Below are 17,465 nucleotides of genomic sequence, written 5' to 3'. Positions count from 1 at the left end.
ATTTTTGGTCTTTTAATTTTTTACTACAGGGCTTCTAATAAGGCTACTAAAAGAAAGGAAAAAATTGCAAATATGCCCATTGTGCACTTTTGTTTTAAACAGCAATTGTCATTATCTTAAGAGGTCACAGTAAGAGGTAGATGGCTGGCTCTGGCTGTGCTCTTGTTAGGGGAAGAGAATAGAGGGGCCTTGTAAAATTCTAACCTACCTGTGAAGTTCAAAGGCATTATTATCCTTTCTGCTATCGGCACTATACTACTGGGTGCATTCCCAGCACCCAGCACTGTGCCGGGCACATAGTAGGCACTCAATGAATTCTTGCTGAACGGGTATTCAATATATATATAATCAGTATACTGTGGACAAAATAGAAATCAATGTGCTCTGAACCAAAAAAACACATTCTTTCCCCCTTAACATTGTATAGGTAATACTAATAAACAGGTTTGCTTTTAAATTTTCCCCAGCTCACATCAGTGCAACTTTTATTTGCATCTGTAGCCTGGATGTATACAAATAGGCTCATCTGTCAATTCTGCTGAGCTAATACTCACGACATCGTGACCTGTCACCAAACACCAAGGCCAGATCTTCTAAGTCAGTCTTACTCCATTTGTGTATTACTTGTTCCTTTGTGTGAGATATATATATATATATATATATATATACACACACACATATATACATATAAAATTATATACATCAATGTATATCTTACAAAATATACATAGAAGTCAGATTTCAGGAGTTGATCATTTACCCCCAATGATCGGTGAGGGGCAAGACTCTGCTCACCTCTGAAAGGCCTGTGCAGAAACTTATAACATGACATGGGAGTTTTCTTTCCCTCCCTTCTGTTAAATTCTAACTCACCTCCCCTCACCCACATGGCAAGTCTAGCTGTCTGCCTCAGGCAGCTTCTGCCAGCCAGGCCAGGCCTGATCTTGTTCTCTGAATGCCTGAAGCAGGGAGGCCTAAAAGGAAATATTGCTCTCATTCCAAAGTTGCTTTGTCTTCATGGGGAAAATTTTTTTTCAGAGAAAGGTAAACACAGCCAATCTGAGAAATCTTAGTTGATTATTTACTATTACTTAACCTTCGAAAGATTCGACTGCAAAAGGAAGGGCAGGTATTTATACAGTTCACAGCCCAGGAACGTCTTTTCCTCTGCATACTCAGCCGAGCTAAGCTATTTAGCTCGGTCTTATACATAAAGAAGCCAATCCTATGACCCTCTGCATTTCCCCGCATGCCTCACAGTGAACATTCAAAGAAGCCGACTTGCTAACAAGGCTGGAGGAGTTAGGTTTTACATCATTCCTGAATTACTGATGGAGCTTTGCCAATCAGCTTTACCTGTGCACGTGACTATCCTCAGCTAAACTTTACCACATAGAAGAAAGGCTGTCAGTGTAAGGGCCAATGCAGACTTATATAATTTTTTTTTATATAATTTTTTTTTTCTCAAAGCAGAAGGTCAAAACTCAAATGTGATTTTACTGTTTTGAAATAATGGTTCTGGAGTTTCAGAGTATCATTTTATGGGACTTGAGTTTTCAGACGACCAAATCTTTGTGCTGAGATAAGAACTGTTCTGCTTTAGAAATACTATTATTAATCACCTGAAGCAAGTACTCAAAATACCTAAATGCTATTTGCAAAACAGGCAATAATGCCATGTAGAAACTCATGCTGAGGGCTGTCATTTTAAAGGGTATAAGGAGCACCATCCATCCCTCTTGGGGTCCTAAAAAAATACAGTAAGTGAAAGTGGAGTGGTTTATCAAAGATGACACATGGTAAACAGACTTAACACCAAAATTAACAGTGCACTTGTTTTTATGACTATATCAGTTAGGAATAGCAATTGGATGCAAATAACAGAGGTACTATTAGTGGATAAAGCAAGTCGGTGGTTTATTCTTACACATCAAGTTGGAAGGTGTTCAATCATTAGGGACCCAAGACTTCCTTCTCTGTCTTCTGCCATCCTTAACCACATGATCCAAGATGGTCTGAAGTCCCAGATATCCCATCCATATCCCAAGAAAGGGGAAAGAAGAGAAAGGGGGAAAAGGGCAAAAGGAGTGTTCGAGCTTGCTTCTCAGAAGCCTCATCCATAGAGTTGTCAATTTGGTAAATGAAAATACTAATATATTACATGGGACATACTCATTAAAAATTATACATTGTTTATCTGAAATTCAAATTTAACTGGGAAACTAATATCTTATCTGGCAATGCTGCCCTCCCGACAACTCTTTAGGTCTCATTAGCCACCCCTACTGGTAGGGAGGCTGGGAAATGCAGTCTTCAGCCAGGACAGAGTTGTTTTACTAAGGAAGAAATGAGGATATTGGCTAAAGAGCCGACAGTCTTTGCAGGAGTCAGAGTGAGCCTGGGAAAAGGACAGGGCCTCATCCAGGCTCCACACCCTCCGAGCAGCATTTCTTAACTACATCAGCCCCTCATGGTCACTCTGGCCTCTGAACACCTATGGCTCTTTTTGCCTCGGTTCTAGATACAAAGTAAAGATACCGATTTTTAATAAACACACAAGAATTGATATATTCAGGAGGCTACTATCTTCTTCAAAGGGGTTAGACCCTAACAGTGCTGTCACCCTTTAAAATAGTTTTGGAGTTTTGATTCTATGATGCAGAAGTCTTTCCTTACGAGGGATACTGGAAACTGCAGTTGCAGGAAAGACCAGGGAGGCCTTGGAAATTTGTTGTCTCTGAGTAGAAACATTCAACAGATTCCATTGTACATCAGTCTTACACTATGCCTTCCCAGAACTTCCTTCCATCATTATAAGAACACAAGATTATCTTCTGGAATGTCAACAACTCCAGCCAGTAGGGACAGAACTGGACAAAGCAGCCTGTTTAGGAAACTGGCCTTGGAAAGCTCAGAGGCCTCTCACCACTCAATCATCTGTGGTCTGATCAATCCATTAGGGCATGGTTTATACTGTGTTGCTTCCTTAAAATAAAGATAGGGAACAACGGGGGAAAACAGGAAATTAAAATTCTCCCCAGGTTTCCCTTGAAAAATTCTCATTTTGGGGTCCATTTTGCCTGATAATGACTGCCTACGGTTCCTACCCACTATAAACTAGGCTTCCATCCCTTTTCCCTGGCTCTTACCTGGATGAACTTGGGAGTTTTATAAGGGTCAGTCTTTATCTATAAAAAAAACACATTCAGCCTATCTGCAGGTGCCTTCCCTGGGATAACTGTATAGTCAGCAAGCTTTCAAACGTAGTGATAAAATTATTTTTCTAAGACTGAACCTGAAAATTATTTTTCTAAGATTGAACCATTTCTACGGTTCAACACCTTTCCTGGATGGTTGCTGGGCAAACATCTCCATGCAGGTGCCGATGACAGTAAACACATTACACGTATTCAGCCTGGGGTTTAACCACATTCAATTCTGAGTTTGTCATATGCTCTCTTGCTATTTATAATGCTTTGGGTCAGCTACGTGATACTTAATAAAATTTGCCTCCAGGCTGTCCTGCAGGGAAAATGACCTATCTGGGGGGAATGCTGTACCAACTTTGTAACCTCTGACGATTGCCCGACAGTCCTCTGAAAAGGTTGAAGAACTGGAGCAAACGAAAATCCATGCCGCTTCCTGGCACTGAAGGGCACCAAGTACTTTAGTGTAAATAGAATGATATCCGCTGCTTTCGGGGGGCCTTTCCAGCCAACCGCTCCCGCATTGGAGCAACTGTAGACAGCATTGAGCAATGTGGAAATTCAGCCTCCGCTCAAGGTCAGAACAGGCAGTTCTAAAATCACCAATGATGATTTTACCAACCTTTCAGTTATTTCGGAAGCAAGATGAGAACACAACAGAGGCAAGAATGGATCTATGGGATGGAAATAATGAGCCATTTATAACCCAAAATGAGACTGCCAGGAGAAACAAACACACAAAAAAGTACATTTTATCAGAAGCCTGCGCTGCCCAAGGCTAGTGGGGTCCAAGGTACTGCGTGTTCAGCTTCCTGGGCCAAGAGCTACAGTAAGTAACCCCCCACCCCCCCGCCCGACTCCCGCCCAGGCTGCTCCTCTCCTGTCAGCTGGATCAAGCAGCCTTAACCACCTGGTGAAGAGCTTTAGTGTTTTCTAAGTGTGTGCTGGGTGGATGTTTCACATTTTTGATAAAGATGTGGAGTCATGTTGCAACACTTAACAAGTGCTCCTGCGTAAGCGTTGTGCAATTCCGAGAGGCCCAGGGCTCCATGCACCAGCGGGGCTCCACAAACCCACAGCTTATGTAATGCATGAGCACGCCCTCAGGCTTCTCCTCGCATCCTTCGGAGGAATTTTCAGGCTCCGAACTTGGCTCTGGTTTGCGGCAGTTCTTTGCCCCAAAGGCGCGTGAAACGGCTTAGGTGTTGGCACCTGCCGGTGAGGCGAAGACGATTGCCAGGGGCTGATCCCTCTTTGGCGGCAGCACAGAGAAGGCTGGCTCTGGTCCTTAGATGGCCTCGGTCTACCATGAAGCACCGTGCTGAGAGGGGGAATGAGGACTTTTCATCGAAGGAAGTCTAGGCCAGAAGATTGAACTGGGACTGCTTTGATAGGGCAAGGCATCCTAGACATGCCAGGAGCACTGTTAAATGGTTAGCACACAGCCCCTTTGTCTGATGACAGATTCATCGAGTGCTCTCCTCGAGCCCACCTGGAGCAGAGCTATAAAGTAGCGGGTTTTATGCCCTCTCACCTCCAATCACTGTACCCGTGCCTGCCTCCCGGCTTGGCTTTTGTTTCCATCCAGGCTTCCACTCACTCCACAAAGCTTTTGAGCCCCTGCTCTGTGCCAGGTGCTGTGCCGAGCGCTGGGCACCAGGCAGGGCTTTCACAGCACCCGGTGACCCCCCTGCAGTGCACGCGAGTGCTTCAGGGGCCTCCTCTCCCGGGTCGCTCTCAGCCCCACCCTGTCCCCAAACTATCCCTCTCTCCATTCACCTCCCAGTGACTCTCTCCCTCTCCTCCCTTTTGGGGTGGGGCTATTTCTTTATAGTCCTTATCATAGTGATCTAACAAATTTTTCTTATACGAGTGTTGCTTTTGGTAATCACTGCTTCCTCTTGGGAGTTTCTGCACTTTAAAAAGTGATGGTTACACCATTGTAAAGCAATTATACCCCAATAAAGATGTTTAAAAAAAAAAAAAAAAAAGTGATGGTTAGAAGAAACAATATGTTTCATGAGGCGAACCAGGGTCTAACTACGGAATTTGAAACAGGGAGTAATATATTGTCTGAGCAGACTCTTTCCCATTTCACCAGGGAGAGACGTTGCTTCTTCCACCTCTTCACTTATTGGTGAACTCTGTGTGTGGTGGTTGAAAGAATAAATTCTGGAGCTGAACGATGTAGGTTCAAATCCCAGCTTTGCAAGTTATAATCTTAGGAAAGGTATTTGATCTTTGTTCCTTAATTTCCCCCTATGAAAAGAGGGATGGTAGAAATAGCTAAGTATATTTCACAGGGTGGTTTGGGGATGACCATAAATTAGTAAGTATGATATTTTTATAATACTGGCATGCACAGTTGAGTACTCTAGAAATATGTCAACTTTGATTTTTCATGGGACCAGTTCTATCCTTTCTACATTGCAGATTCTCAGGTGAGTTGTTGCACCAAAAGAGGACATGTAATTCAGTGCTGTAGTTTTGTCATCTGCAAAATAGGAAGCAGTGATTGAATGAGGATGTGGGGGCAGAGGACCAGTCAGGTGACCAGATTCTGGTCTGTGTTCTTTACTGACTTTCTGACCTTGGAGAACTCATTCACCTCTCTGCAGCCCAGAAATTGGACTTTATCTGCATTTTCCAAAATCAGGTTATTCAAATAACACTTGTAGAATCATTACCATATCCCCGAATCACATCCTGGCTCTTACTTGATATTTTCCTTCAGATAATCTTCAAATCAACTCACTTTCATATGTAGCCTCACAGTAAGAGGGAATATCCGTATAGCCAAGGGTTAGATATGGTAATTATAGATTTTTCTAACACGTGTTTAAATAAATACCTAATGAAATTTTAAAATACTTTTATAATATCTAAATCAGCTTGCAGGCCACCTGTGAGGTGCACACACCATTTTAGCAAACTCTGGATTAAATGTTCACTATGGATCCAGCAGCTCTAAAATCCTCTCGGGTACTGTTATATAATTTTCATGTGGTTATTTACCTTTGTATGTGTTTCTTTATATCATTTGCCTAATTGAGGGCACAGACTATGGCTTATACCTCTTTAGGCACCCAGCATCTAGAAGAGTGCTTGGTAAATATTTAATTTTAAGTTATAAGTATATGTATACACACCTACAAATATATCTGTGACCTATTAACCCCAGGCCAATATTGAAAACACTCATTTCTTATTCTCCACATCAGTATTACTGTGTTCCTCGGGTCTTGTTCACTAAATGAAGTGAAGCATGTGGAGTTTCAGGCTGTGAGTGAGCACTCAGGAAATGGTAGCTTCCCTGATCGCCTTCCCTCTTCCTGTGCTCTTTGTTGGTGTAGCTGTTTGTCCATGTGAAAATGAACCCACTTCCTCAGGAGGTTATAGCCCTGGTTATTGTTGGGTTAGAATAATTGTTGTCCTAAATGCCAGCCCTAAAAGCATTCGTTCCCAGGTCTAGAAATGTCTGACCTATGGAAGAAACTGTGTTTCTAAATGCTATTATTGAAGGGGTCTCAAGAAATTGGTGATTTACCAAAATCTCATCAGTAAAAATTTAATGTGCACCCACAGTATCATGGCACGGTCATAGGTTCATAGCATGAGCAGTTTCTCAACATTTGTTGAACATTTCTGTGTCAGTAACTTTGGGAGATACAAATCTGAATGAGACTATTAGACTGTGAAGAGACTAGTAGACTGTGAGTGACTTGAAAGCAAGGAATATGTCTTATTCATCTTTACATCCCCCAGGGCTTAGCGAAGGATCCACATGTGGCAGCAATGCATTAAATATTTGTTCCATAAATGAACAAATGAATGAATGAAGACACCAGTCTAGCACTTAAAGAGCTCACACTCTGAGAAGAGAGAAGGCATAGACAAATGAAGCATTAATGAACAGTAAACCTACAAGAGATAACACAGGCTACCAAAGGTTAAATGAAGGGTATACTGTCATATACCCTCTCCCAAAACACAATGTGTTGATTCAGCAGAAAAGAATGTGTGTTAGTTGCCACTCTTCTGCACTTATCATCACCCCCACCCCACCCACCCTGCCCACCCAACCCGTGAGCCCGACTTCAGAGGGAGGTTGCTAGGTTGCTGTCATATGACTGGTTTCTAAAGGCCACCAAGTTTATCAGCTCCTGGGAACGAGCAGGGTATTATTTAATGTAGATAAATCAATGGGTGTTTATCCTCTCAATCATTCTTCAGCCATCCACAGGCAAAGAAAGAAATGGCAATGATGACTCTTTAATAGCTATGGAATTAGAATGTATGAGAAGTTAGAAGGCTTTAATTAATGATTTTGCAGGTCAGGGTGACCCTTCAACATGAAAGGACATTTGCCATGACTTACTGGGGAGAGGTATTGGGCTTTCTACACAGCTCTCTAGGATTCCAAACTGTCAGCATAAAAATAGCACCCCCCAATCAATGTTTTTATTATTCATTAGTTACTGAAATCCTCTTCCCAAATGCACACTTAACTGAAAGATGTCTTCTTCTGTAGGGTTTTAAACCATTTAGTCCATGAATCAAACCATATATTTCAGCCTGTTTCACTGGGCACTGATATCACCACCAGCAAAACCCTAATTAATTGGGAAGAATTCTTTTTTAAAAATGATTTGCATACCAGGCCAATAAAAATTTCAAACAGTGCAAAACATTAGGAGTGGAAAATAAATTTCTATCAACCTCTGGAACCCAGTCTCACAGTCTTTTCCATAGAGGCATCCACTATTATATTTCTTGGGTATCCTTCCAGAAATTTTCTATGTATATACAAGCATATGTGTCCCTCCCTTTCTTATACATACTCCTCCGTTCCTTAGTGAAACTTAACAAGATATTGTGGAGTTTATTGTAAATCCTTACACTTAGATTTACCTCTTTCATTTCAACAGCTGCACCATATTCCATTGTATGGATGTCCCAAAATTTACCCAGCCCCCTACCGATAGACAAATGGGTGGTTTCCAATCCTTTGTTCCCACAAACGTATTTTTGCACATATCTGAATCGAGTGAGGAATCAACGCCTTAAAATGGAATCGCAGTCAAAAGATATGTGAATTTTAATTCTGATAGACATTATCAAACAGTGACACTCAAATTTTGATGAGAATTGCCAAAAGTAAAGTATTTGTTCATGCCAGAAACAAGGCAAAGGCTGTATTTTATTTTAAACTTTTTAATACCTCAGGCAAGCAGCTCATTTTTTTTTAATGAAACTCGTTTGCCAATGTCTTGCCCACCTAAACACACACACACACAGACGTTATTATGAATCCATTCAAAATGTGCTTTGGGAACAACTCACTAAAGGAGGAACTTGCCAGAACTTTCTTACCACCACAGTGCATGAGTGTTGCAATGGGGTTAGCTCACGAATACCACACATTCTCCACTGTGTCCTTGCTGTGTTTACTACCCTTTGCGGCCTTGGTCATTTAGCAACACTGCTTTGTTTTTCTTCTGTAACCAAAGGTCAGTTTACAACCCTGCTCCCTCCCTTCCTCCTCCGAATCACCAGGCACATCATTTCTTCTCACCAGCGTTCCCTCACAAAAGTAACCATTCTTAAAATGTCAGGTCAGGCAGGTTACGGATGCATCCATGAAAGGGGCCCTGTCACAATGGAACTTTGATTTATTTAATTTTCTATTACCTGTGGGAGTGGGTTCATGAATGACAACCTCATACTCTGTTCAGCTGCCACTTTCCTTGCTGCCTTCCTGTATTAAAAAAAATAAATTAAATAAAATAGGTGAAGAGACCCAGAACCTTCTCTCCAGTTTCTCTAGTATTTACCCAGCACACACTCTGTGCTACAATCTCCAGATGGGGCTCCTTTCCTATTTGCTCTTGTAACATGAGAAACGTGTAGAGGTTTTGTGTTTGTTTTGTCACCAGCTGTAACCATTTTCTTTTCTCTGCCTCTTGACTACAAACCCATAACCTTCCAGTAACCACTGAAAAGCTACATCTGACCAGGTTGAACGGAATGAAGTCATTTTGGTTCTGTTGGTGACAACCAATTAAATAAATGTTCTGCTTACATTTAGATGGGTTGCAAATTTAAGAAAACGGCTCATGCCCTACTTCAAATATTTTGGGGTCCATGGCACCATGAAGTAATTGCTGTAGTATGAGTAACCAAGGAGCTTCATTTTTACATTTACCTCAGGGTCATTCTCAAAGAGCCAGAGACTGTGGATGAAAAAAAAATTTGATTCAGACTCTGCAAGGAGGCAATGTCAATATACCCATGTTGTGAGCTGTTTAAGCTTCTTATAGCCCTGCTTGCTCAGGAAGCAATGGAAATGCTTCCATTTAAAAGATCTTCTATTTAAAATGAAAGAAAAAAACCACTGCACTATGCTGACACCTTGTTGGTAAACTTCAAACTCACGTGAGCCCTGCCCATGAAGGAGTTTGGGAGTTGGTGCTGCTGCCCTTGATCCTGCCATACAGGGTCACCAGAAGCAGGACCCTGGAGACTTAGGAAAGGGCATGAGGCTGGACAACAGGTAGGAGCCACCAAACTATGCCAGATCAGGCTATAGAAACCTTGAAAGGAACACTCCAAGTGCAATCAACTGTCCTAATCCTTCTGCACAACGGAGAGGTTTCCAAATCAAGACCATTCCCCACTTTTAGGCACTTACACCAAAGACACAAATATCTCTTTGGCAATGGACTTCTTTATTTTCTACATCCTTTTATTCAACAAGCATGTATTAGTCACGTTTTATGTGCTAGGCTTTCATGTAGGTGCTGTACAAAGACTAAAAAGTCATCAACTCTGCCCCATAGCGTGCGCTCATTAAACAATGTTGAATGAATGAATCAATGAATGCATGAATGAAGGAATAAAGCTTACAATCAAGTAAGGGGAGAAAACACAGATAGGCAGGTGGTAGATATAGAATACAGTGGTGTGAGTGGTCAGTGCTACCCAGGGTAGTAGAGAAAGGCCTCAGGCTTGAGGTGACATTAAATAGGTAGCAGCCAGATAAATGGGGGAGGAAGAGGTCTTTAATGTAGGAGGTGAAAGAACATAGCATGAGCTAAGATCTAAAGCAGAGTTGAGCAAACTAGAGCCCATGGACCAAATCTGACCTACCACCTGTTTTTGTAAATAAAGTTTTATTTGGATACAGCCATGCCGACCCATGTACATTTTGTCCATGGCTGCTTTCACGTTACAACAGCACCACCGAGATTAGTTGCAACAGAGACCACAAGACGCACAAAATCTAGTATGTTTACTAAATATTCAGGAGCCTGTAGGACAGTCCCAATTGCTGGACCTTGGTGGTCCTAAAAGAGGCTTGGTGAGAGATGAGACAGAAAGGGGAGCAGGGACCAAATCCTGAAGGTTCTTTTATGCTGTATTAAGACATTTGGTACCAGGGGGGAGAGGGGAGGGGGGAGGGGCAAGATAGCGGTAGGGGATTAAGAGGTACAAACTACTATGTATAAAATAAATAAGCCACAAGAAAGTGTTGCACGGGGAATATAGCCAATATTTTATAATAACTATAAATGGAGTATAAGCTATAAAAATTTTGAATCACTATGTTGTACACCTGAAACTAACATAATATTATAAATCAACTATAACTCAATTTAAAAAAAAAAGAAATTTGGTCTTGACTCTTTAATAAATGGGTAAAAAAGCAGTTTTGCATTTAGAAATGTTTCCAGGCATCAAGATAGGTAAGAGAGATGTAAAATTACAGCAGAAGACCAGCTCTCTGAACCTTACATGTCCGCCATATTCCTTGATTCAACAAACATCAGAGAGCTTAATGTTTGCCATTATACATCTTGTCATATGCTTGGGAAAGAGAACGTGGCACACAGAGACAATCGATGTCTATCGAATAAAGGAATTAAGGAAGGGTTGAAGACAATATTTTAATAGCATCATTATTAAAAGTTTTCCTGAATAGGCTGCTTCTGTTATGAAACCACTAGCTGAGACTCCTGCTGGTCTCCAGTTTCCACACTAAGTAGACATTGAGATCCAGGCATGAGGAGGTTAATAGTGAAACACAAACCAGAGAGAAATTCTTTCCCTTCGTCTCCAGTGCCAACATCATCAAATACCAGCCACTGGCTGAACACATGTTTATTCATGCTCAGTGGCCTAATGAGAGGGGATGGGACAAGAAGCAGCTCTGCTAATAACTGTCGTAAAAATAATAATATCACTTGGCTCCATGTGGCATTTTTCATTGGAAAATCTTGAATCACGTTTTTCTCTTGGGTAACAATTATTTCCATTCTATTTCCACTAAAGGAAAAACCAAAGCATAGAGAGAGGTTGTGACTTGCCCAAGGTCACTGAGCTAAGTAGAAAGGCAGTTTTTAAAGGCTCAGAAGGATTTGGGGATATGTGAAATCCAGTTTCCTTCCTAGCCTATAACGGTTCTGGTTCATGACTCAGGAAGGAACACAGCATGATCCAAGCTCAGTGTCTCTTCTTTTTTTTTTAACATCTTTATTGGAGTATAATTGCTTTACAATGCTGTGTTAGTTTCTGCTTTATAACAAAGTGAATCAGCTATACGTATACATATGTCCCCATATCTCTTCCCTCTTGTGTCTCCCGCCCTCCCACCCTCCCACCCTCAATATCCCACCCCTCTAGGTGGTCACAAAGCACCGAGCTGATCTCCCTGTGCTGTGCGGCTGCTTACCACTAGCTATCTATTTTACGTTTGGTAGTGTATATATGTCCATGCCACTCTCTCACTTTGTCCCAGCTTACCCTTCCCCGCCCCGTGTCCTCAAGTCCATTCTCTAGTAGGTCTGTGTCTCTTAATGTCTCTTAAAAACGAGTCATGTTAGAGGAGACTCAGGCACAAGCGTCTGTGTCAGGTGAATATTTCAATGTCACACATTGTCCTGCCCATCAGATTCCAACACCTATCCCTAAACTCCATCACTGACAAAGAAGGGCCTCTCAGAAGATCCAGCCTATGGAAATGGGATCTGGCTTGGGGGTGTTTGACCTTTCTGATGATTCCCCTAGCTGCTTCCTGCTATGAAGTCCAGGCCTCTCCATTCCTTTATCCATCAGAAGCCTCTGCCTAGGGAACCCACAGGTCTGTGATGATCCTGGGATATGCCATTTGTCCCAGTGTAATTAGCAATAAATCCCCCTTTTACTCTAAAAAATGCCCTAGGTTGGACCATAAATTAACTGTATGATCACTATAGCTCTGACAAGTCAGGAGTCTTCTACATTTAATCCAGAAGTCTTCCTCTAATCATGATTATTCTATCTCAGCTGCTTTTGCTTCCTAGACCCAAGCTTGCAGTCAGTTCAGGGATCTCCTCTGATGGGTAATCTAATTTCTACACAAATGAGTTTGCTACCCAGCCCATAGAACAATTAATTACTAATTGTTAGAAATCACTTCCTCACCTTGTGCCACAATCTGCCTTTTCATATCTTTCACGTGTTGATCTTCACACTATTCTCAAGAAGCTGACAAATCAATCCCTCTTCTGTTCCATAACAGAGCCCCCTAAAGTCCTCTGTTCTCTAGCACAGATAGCCCCAAGCATCAGGAACAAATTCTAGCAGAACTTTTAGAAATGTGGCTTCAGAATCAGACATACCTGGACTTGGGTCTGGGCTCTGTCACTTTTTAGCTAGGCATAACAGAGTTACTTCTCTAATTTCATTTTTCTTATCTGTAAGTTTTGAACAAGTATTAACTAGATAAGCCAGGCACTGTTGATTACCTAGCCAATACCCATTCCTCCTTTCTTCCTTCCCAACCAAGGTGCTCACTTATATAATCTTGGGTGCCAGACTCCCTTGCAGCTAGATGTGGGCACGCAATACAGTTCTGGACAGTGAGGTGCAACTGAAGGTGTCAGCTGGGGTTTCTGAGAAAGCTTGTTAGAGGGGGCAATTCAGCTTACATCCACCATTTTAGTTTTTCCCACTTAGCTTTTTCCCTTCTTCCTTCTTTCTGTCTAAAAATCAGTTGTAATGCATGAAGTAGAACAGCCATGTTGCAAATATGAGGAAGAGAGCCCCCAGAAAAGGAGTCTTGGTTCTTGATGGCATAATGGAGCCCCCATACTCCCCTTGAAGTGCTTGATGCTAGACTTCTTATCACATGAGAAAAACAAATCCCTCATTGTTTTTTTACAGACTGCAGATTATTTATTTATTTACAAATCCCTCATTTGATTAAGCCATTGAAGCTGGATTTCTGCTACTTGCAATCAAGCCAATCCTAAACAATACACACAGGCATATCTCGTTTTACTGGGCTTCACGTATTGGGCTTCACAGATATTGCATTTTTTTACACATTGAAGGTTTGTGGCAGCCCTGCATCAAACAAGTCTATCGGTGCCATTTTTCCAACAGCATTTGCTCACTTCATGACTCTGTGTCACATTTTGGTAATTCTCACAATATTTCAAACTTTTTCGTTATTATATTTGTTATGGTGATCTGTGATCAGTGATCTTGGATGTTACTACTATGACTTGCTGAAGGCTCAGATGAAGGTTAGCATTTTTAGCAATAATGCATTTTTAAATTAAAGTATGTATTTTTTTTAGACATAATGCTATTGCACACTCAATAGACTCCCGTAGAGTATAAACATAATTTTTCAATCCACTGGGAAACCCAGAAATTCGTGTGACTCACTTTATTGCAATATTCACTTTATTTCAGTGGTCTGGAACCAAATCCAAAATATCTCTGAGGTATGCCTGTACTTCAGTGGGTTGCTGTGAATATAAAGTGAACTTGCTACATGGCCCAGCACATAGCAAATACACAGTCAATGGTTTGTAGTGATCCCTATCATGATTGTTATCGTTATTAGTCATTGACTTGGGCCTTAGAGACAGGGACAAGAACGTGTGGCTCTGGCAACCCTGCTGACCTCCAAAAAGCACAGTACAGAAAACATGTGATCTCTCAAGCGCAAAGAAAAGTCAGTTACAGATATGTGGACAAAAGACGTCTCTGTTAATGGCTAGTGAAGCCAGTTCTTCAAAGCACCTGTCAGATCCCCAAAGTACAGAGAAATGAAATTCCACCTGGGAGCAAGTGCTTTCTGTCTTGGAAGGCCTGCTTGGTTTCCTTCCTGGGCAGGGAATCCATCCTTGGGATACAGAGTGTCTCCTGGAAGTGTGGGCTTCTCTGAATGACAAGCAAAGGACAACACTTCAAGGATGACGTTATTTTATAGGAACACAGTTTTTGCTGAGAAATCAAAGCCACAGCTAAAACCAGCACTAAGTGTAATTATCTTTCTATAACCTAACTGAACTGCCCGCCAAGATCAGATACGGATGGGACTACCCATACATTCTTACCTGGACTCCACCAAGCCATAGATCTATCCCAGCCCCACCTGCTCCAGCCCAAGTCCACAGATAAAGAGAGTAGTGCAGTGAAAAAGAAACCAAACAAAACAATCACCGTGAGTCTCAGAGTCAAACAGACCTAGGGTTCAAATCTCACTGGGTCACTTACAAGCTGGGAAATTTTCCCTTTCTAGCTGCTGTTTTCACATCTGTAAAATGGGGATAAGAACATTCATCCTACAGGTTTGCAGGGAATTGAAGGAGACAGTGTGTGGAACAGTGTCCAGCACAGAGTTATCATTAGTTTCCCTTTCTTCCCTTTCAGAAGGACAGCTTTATCTCCCCCACAAGCCCAAGGAGGGAACCCAGCTCAGGTCACTGCCGCTGAGTAGAGCTCACTGCCTTCTGTCCTGTGTGTCATCATCCATGTTTTTGGTTGGGCCACACTTGTGGAGCCAAAGCCTTCCCCGAAGCTGAGGTCATAAAGCAGAAAAAGACAAAGCTCTGCTTTCAGAGAGCAGGTTTGGTTGGCCGTGAGCAAAGCCATCTCTCTGTGGCCAGCCTGTCCCCCCGGGATGGGAGTCCCCAGGAAACCCAGCAGGACAGGGCTGATCCATGTGGTCCTCCCACCAACCACAGTCATACAAGACACCTGGACAAAGAGCTAAGGAGTGGGGAGCTGCTTCACTTAGTCTTTCCATCCTCTGCCCACAGCAGTCTCGGGTCCCAGCCTCAGGCAGGATGGAACATGACAGTTACAAGATCCACACCTCAAGCCATGAAGCATACTCTTCTTACTACATCACCTGGCAGGTGCCCTTGGCAGCTGGTTCCACAGCTGCAGTGGTGCATGTAGCATTTTGCTCACCTCCGTGTCATGGGAGCTGCGACTAATATCTCCCTTCTTTTCTTTTAACCATTGGCTTATCCAGGGATATTTATCAAACAGGATTGTGGACAGTGAGACTAGCTAGATATTTGCACATACATTTCTCCATAACTCCATAAACTAGTAACATAAAACCACGCAGAAACTGGAAATTCAGGCTCACCACAAAAATATGTTTTGTCAGAGAGGACAAGAACAGATAAACTAATAAAAACAAATGGTAAGCATTAATTAATGCCAGGCTCTGCCTTGAGCACTTCACTTTCTATTATTATTATCTCCATTTTATTTTATTTTAAAATTTTATTGGAGTATAGTTGATTTACAATGTTGTATTGGTTTCAGGTGTACAGCAATCTCCATTTTAAAAATGGGGAAACTGAAGCTTCTTGACTGTCTTCTAGATATTAATCTCTTGTGAATTTTAGATATTACAAATCTCTTCTCATTCTGTCACATTTTAACTTTACTTATTGTGTCTGTCCTCTAACAGAAATTCTTAATTTTTAAAATGTAGTCAAATTTACTAAATTTTCAACTTATAGCTTAGATTTGGAGGATCTTCTTCAACACCTCCAGTACCTTCTTCTAGTAGCTTTATATTTTTACTTTCACACTGGATTTCTCCTTTGTATATGCTTGAGATAGTGAATGAATCTATTTTCTTTGTATAATGAGCTGTTTCCCTACTACCAAGTAGTGAGTTTTAGACAATTCATCCTTTTCCCACTGATTTATGGTACCATGTTTATCCCCGTAGCCTCCCATGTAGACCTGGTTCTATCTCTAATGTTCTATTTTTTTTTTGATAGATTTAATTGACTGCTTCTGCACCAGTTCCACACTGTTTTTATCTGGGAAGGTGAATCCCTCCTCTTTGCTCTTCCTTTTCAAAATTGACTTAGGTATCATGAACCTTTATTCCTTTGTATAAATTTAGAGTAAGTATGTCGAGGCCTCAAAAAATCCTTGCCATAATTTTGACACTGAATTTATAGGTAATTTTAAGGGAAACTAAATGTCAAAGATATGGTATATCTTTCTGTTTTTTCAGCTCTTCTTTTAAAATATGTAATTAAGTTTAAAATTTTCTCAGGAAAGACTTTGTTATATCCTACATGCTTTATACTGTAAAAATGCTATCTTATTTTCTATTGGATTTTCTAGATGGTTTTGCTAAAGTTGATAAAGACTAATAACTTTTAAAAACTGATCAGATATTCACCATCCTTACTGAAATCCCTTATTTTATTTATTTACTTTTAATTAATTTATTTATTTATTTATTTAGGCTGCGTTGGGTCTTCGTTGCTGCACGTGAGCTTTCTCCAGTTGTGGCGAGCGAGGGCTACTCTTCGTTGCAGAGCACAGGCTCCGGACGCGCAGGCTCAGCAGCCATGGCTCACGGGCTTCGCCGCTCCGCGGCACGTGGGATCTTCCCGGACCAGGGCACAAACCCGTGTCCCCTGCATCAGCAGGCAGACTCTCAACCACTGCACGACCAGGGAAGCCCTGGCAGGCAGATTCTTAACCATTGCACCACCAGGGAAGCCCTATATATTTTTTTTTTGAAATCCCTTATTTTAGTCTGTTGATTAAGTCTGCTCATCCAACCTTTATATTTCCTTCTCTTCATGTATTGGCCAGAAACTCTAATATGTAAAACAATTTAACAGTTAACTGTTATTAAACAGTAACAGTGAAAGCAAAACATGTCTAAATTCTCTTTTAAAATCACATTGTATGGTTTTTTACAGTTTTCAAACAGTGCCTATACCTATTACACTATTTGAATTTTACAAACACCCCAAGGAGGTAGGGAGAATAAGTATTGGCCCATTTTACAGATAAGACTTAGTACAGTTGGGTTTGGGGGGATGACATAGAAAGGAACAAAATTCATATTCAGGTCTTTTAAGCTTCAAATTCTCTTACTACAGCAGGCTAACTTATGTCTAGTCAAAATATATAAAACTACATGATTTAATT

The sequence above is a fragment of the Neophocaena asiaeorientalis genome, unplaced genomic scaffold (assembly GCF_003031525.2).
Source record: "Neophocaena asiaeorientalis asiaeorientalis breed wild unplaced genomic scaffold, Neophocaena_asiaeorientalis_V1.1 scaffold92, whole genome shotgun sequence".
Classification (NCBI taxonomy): domain Eukaryota; kingdom Metazoa; phylum Chordata; class Mammalia; order Artiodactyla; family Phocoenidae; genus Neophocaena; species Neophocaena asiaeorientalis.
The sequence above is the reverse complement of the archived record's forward strand: the minus strand, read 5'-3'. Positions refer to the sequence as shown.